The 5,154-nt window shown below is 37.4% G+C and overlaps 1 pseudogene; it reads left to right on the top strand.

Annotated features, from left to right (window-relative positions):
* The first annotated feature begins 420 nt into the window (after positions 1–420).
* On the top strand, positions 421–553 carry LOC122805068 (annotated as a pseudogene).
* The last annotated feature ends 4,601 nt before the right edge of the window (positions 554–5,154 follow it).

Raw genomic sequence — 5,154 nt, 5'->3', positions numbered from 1 at the left:
AGTAAAACACAGTTGAAAAGTGCAGATCAAATTCAAAATAAACTTAATTTCTTGTTCTTAGCTTTGGATGGCTTGAATTTGAGCAGAAACACTGTAGACCTCTAGCAAAGGAAGCCAAACACAGAGCAGATCCCCACATATCAGACTCTGTAAGATTTTGGATGCTTGAAAACATCTTTTCAAAAGGTTCTTATATTTTGTCAATTTTACTGGTATGATTTTCTACACATCTACTGTAGAATTTTAGCTTATTTATTTCAATCTTTTGAAGTTACCTATGATTTTACAAGATTAACTTTTTGAGTGAAGAAGAATTTATACAACAACTTTCTCTTTTGGAAAATTCTCTTAATTCCTGATTGTTATTTTACTGTCACCAAAGTATACCCATACAGGCCTAGACCGTGAGTCATATGAAGTATGCTTAACTTGCAGGGATGATACCACAGTAATGAAGGTGGTTTCCCCAGGGGGAAGTGTTTCTACTGCCCTTCAATTAGGCAGTACCCTGTGATCTCCTCAAATCTGGGAAATTCAACTACATTAATTAAATTAACTTTCCTTTTGAAATACTACTGATTTACCACATATTTGCATTTTCCTTCATTATTGTCTTACTGAAATTATTCTTTATGATATCATACCTATCTATAGCTCTTGTACTCTACAATTCTCTACCACTTTTCTTACAATTTTTCTTTGTAACTTTGATTTGTCTAAATAATTGAAACATTGTTTCTATTTTGTGTAGTCTATCCATAACCCTTTTTCCCATTTTTGCACATGGGGTCAGTGTTAGTTCAACAGTGACAATCATCTGCAGCCAAGGTTTCACCACAGGGTGGCTACCCTGCCATGGTAGTTCTTCCACACCACAGACTTGCATGCACACCCACACCTATGGCCGATTTAGAGTATCCAATTGACCTACTGCATGTCTTTGGAATGTGTGAGAAAACCAGAGCATGTAGTGGAAACCCATGGAAACATATGGAGGACATGTGGACACCACACAGAAGGCACCCCAGCTGAGAATGAAACCAGTGAACCTCTTGCTGTGAGGCAACAACAGTGTCAGCTGCTCCACTGTGCTGCCCTGTTTTGTCTGGACATTATGATATATTTCATGTGTTATAATTATTTTAAATGGAAATGTCTTTCTGTTATACTGTTTATTTTATATTCAGTAGTAATTGTTCTGTATGTATGTATGTATCTTGGAGCATTTGTCTGTGGACCTCTGCTGAAAAGACACCATTTCCTGTCAGGCAAACCTGGTCAACAAATATAAAAAATATATAACTAAATAATAGTATTAATAATATATGTTGCATTTGTCTATGTTAGATAGAATGCACCAATCCCAGCATATTTAGCTACCATATTAACAAAACTAAAATAACCAGTGATATCATCATCAAACATTTAAAGCATTGCCAGCTGTCTTGTTAAATGTTCTTGTTTCCCTCAGACTTTTTCTACAGCTCTAATCAATAGACTGAGGTCCGATCAATATCCGTTGTATTTTTTGGTTTACCTTTTATAGCTCATTTCATGGAGTAAGCATGCTAAAATCAAGCAATATAGCACTCTCTTATACTGTATGTTTCCTTTCCTTTCTTTGTCATAATAAGGCTTGCTATATAGTGGCATTGCCTATGAATTCAGTGGTACCATGATTTATTTTTATACAAGTGGCGTGGTCTCATGTAGCCTTCCAACACACCCACTTCATCGGTTGGAGATGCTCTGTTTTGGCCTCAGTGAAATCAGTCTAGGTGCAGTTTTACTCAAGGTTTTGTTTTAATATTATCATTGCTCTGTAGTCATGGTTTTCCTTTAAATTCAATCACTATCTTCGCCAAATATTCCAGCTTTCTTCCAAAATCACAAATCATATTTAACCCATATTTTCATGATTGCTAATCTATTAGCCATGGCTACTTCACCATGTTATCTTAGCTGACTGGAAAGCACATACCCAAGATGGTGGAGGGGGAGGCAGGAGGGAAGGGATTATTTTCTTTTAAAGTTATTGGAATGTATACATATTGAGCAATGCACTTGGACCACAGGTAGATACTTTTCATACAGGTTCAGATTTCAAATATTCTGTAGAAAATAACTTTACCTAGAAACTAACACACCATATTGTTTCTCTTCTTGTATACATTAAGAAGATGTTGAGGCTGTTTATTGTATAGAAACACATCGGGATGGATAGCAGGAATATTGACTTAAACAAACTATCTAACTGATTGACTACATACATGCATACTGTCACTCTGGCTGCTCACTCAAAATGGCACTCTTGCTTGCACGTGGTCAGTACTTGTATGCACGTACCCACTGACTGGAATGCTTCTTAAAGGTGTATCACACACTCTGATCTACATCCTCCCTCTTTACTGAGCTGTCTCATGTATAAACAATGGCATTTGAATAGGCATGCAATTTATACAGACACTAATAAAGAAAACAACATTCATGTCCAGGTTGCCATGTATCTGGAACTAGGTTTCAAGATGCAACCTGATCTCATGACATAACAGTTAGGATTGAGTTTAATGACAGGGACAGTCATTGGTAAATGTTCTGCTTGAGGAGTCTCAGGGATTTTCTCAGGGAAGGGGATTGCTGACAGAATGTCCTCTGGAACAGGAACATTGGACAAGTCACTCTGAAAACTGGAGTCTTTGTTACAGGCAAGATGCTGGTTTGGAGACTGGTAACAAATGCTTCTAGTTTCATCTGAATTCCATTCATTGTGACGATCTTCACTCTTGACACAAACTTTTCACAAATTTGATGTGAACAAAACCTTTTAATGTCTGCATCCTCACTATCTCCTCTTTTTCCAAAGAACTGAGTGGTTTGTTGGTTTTATCATAGCAAGACTTCTGGGGCAAACACTTTTTCAATAGTTGGGCTTTTACTGCTTTATTGTTCTTAGCACCTGGAACCAGTAAATTGCTGCTGATTGGTAGTGTAGTTCTGGTTTGTCTCAACAAAAGTCTCTAGTCAGGTGAACCAAGATGTTAATCAAGAGGAATGTTTCTGAGATTTAACAAGTTTAGAAAAACATTGGTATTGTCATGTTTGGATTTCTCTTACAGCTATTTTTCATTTTGAGCTGCAAGATCAGCCAAGTTGTTTGACTGATGGTATTCAGGACTACTTATAAAATGAACAAAGTCTGTGCTTCTGTAAATTTCTTGAACTGCTGACTTGTAATCTGTGCACCATTGTCAGAAATAACTCTGTATAGAGTACCATGGACAGAAAAAAGTCTCTTCAATGACAAATAATCACAGTACTAGAGGTTAGGTTGGGAAGTAGGTCAATCTCAAACCAATTTGAATAAGAGTCTACTAAAACCAAATGATGTTGACCATTCTGTGGCTACTGTCCAAGGGACTTCAGGAATTTGGTTTAAATGAAGTGATTCTTTTTGTCAATGCGGCTTTGTACTATTACATACTGAGCAAGAAGAAAGTACTTTCTCAATATCTCTTGACGTAGAAAGCCAAAATACTAGACCTCTCACCCTTCTTTTGGTAGAATCAGCTCCTGGGTGGCCATGATGCAAGATCTTAATGGAGTCTTGTTGCAAGGATTTTGGAACAATCACTTTAGGGCTTTTCATGATGATAACCATTGTCTAACAAAATCCCATCTCTGTATGGAAAATACAGTTGCACTTCTACTGGTAAACGAGATTGCTTTGAAGGCCATCCTCAACGGATAAAGAGGTTTAGCTTCTGGATAATTGGATCTGAAGCTGTGTGAGTTCTGAGCTCATCAAGATGTTTGGAAGAAATATTTCTCACCTCCATGACCTCAAAATCAATTTGCTCATTGTTATGCTGTTCTGTGTTTTTTCTGGCTGATCTAGTAAAGGTATTAGCAAGATAAAGACATTGCCTTTCATGTAAACAAGATTGAAATTGTTTTTCTGCAATTTGAGCATCATGCATTGTAATCTGTCAGGAGCAGTATGCATAGGCTTTCGCAAAGTAGTAATTAATGGATGGTAGTCAGTTTTAATCTGGATAGATCGACCATAAATATAATCATGAAACTTCGAACATGCAAACACACTTGCCAAAAGCTGTTTCTCAATCTGGGCATACTGCATCTCAGTTTCGGTAAGAGTTCTCGATGTGTGGGCTACTGGTCTTCCTTCTTGAAGAATGACTGCACCTTGACCAAACTTAGAAGCATCACAGGAAAGAGTAACTGGTTTGGGAACATCATAGCAGCTGATAGTTGGTGGACTAGAAATTTTCTCTTTCTGGACATAAAATACTCTTTGGTGCTGTTCTGACCATGACCAAGTTACATCTTTCTGTGTCAGCTCTCTTAGTGGTGGTGAATGTTGGTTTAAATCTGGAATAAACTTTCCTAGCTAGTTGCCCGTACCAACAAAATGTTGTAGGGCTTGAATAATGTCTAGAGCTGGCATCTCAAGAATTGCTATTTGCTTGGAAGGATCTGTCAGTAAACCTGAACTGGTGAACAAGTAACCAACATAAGTAACTTCTCATAGCCTGAACTTGCAGTTCTGAGGATTCAACTTAAGATTCACTTCACATGCTCTTTCCAGAACTTTCTTGGCGTTTCTGTCATGTTTGACTTTACCATTGCCTCCTACTAGAATATCGTCTACTATAAACGCACATGGATAGCCTAAAAAATATTTGCTCTGTCTCATATTGAAATAATTCACGGGTAGAATTTATTACAAATGGCATTCTCAGAAATCTGCATCTTCCAAATGATGTACTCAATGTGGTTAACAATGAAGATTTTTGGTCAAGCAAAATCTGCCAAAATGAATTTGCATCTAAGACAGAAAAAACAGTGGCATTAGGCATGATGGCAGCAACTTCTTCAACCTAGCACATTGAATCATGAGGCCTTTTTAATGCTTTATTCAGATCTCTTGGATAAATATATATTCTGATATCATCTGAGCTTTTCTTTTGTGCTGCTACCATGGAGGATACCCATTCAGTAGGTTCTTCTACTGGACAAATTACTCCTAACTGCACCATTCTGTCTAGCTCAGCTTTCACTGTGTTCTGCATAGAACTTTTCATGCTGGTCTGATAACTGGCTGACCACTGGGTCTAACTTGATAGAATACACAAT

This window comes from Protopterus annectens, chromosome 6.part0 (genome assembly GCF_019279795.1).
Source record: "Protopterus annectens isolate FY-2018-M chromosome 6.part0, PAN1.0, whole genome shotgun sequence".
Classification (NCBI taxonomy): domain Eukaryota; kingdom Metazoa; phylum Chordata; order Ceratodontiformes; family Protopteridae; genus Protopterus; species Protopterus annectens.
Note: the sequence above shows the minus strand (reverse complement) of the source record. Positions and strands in the feature narration are given on the sequence as shown.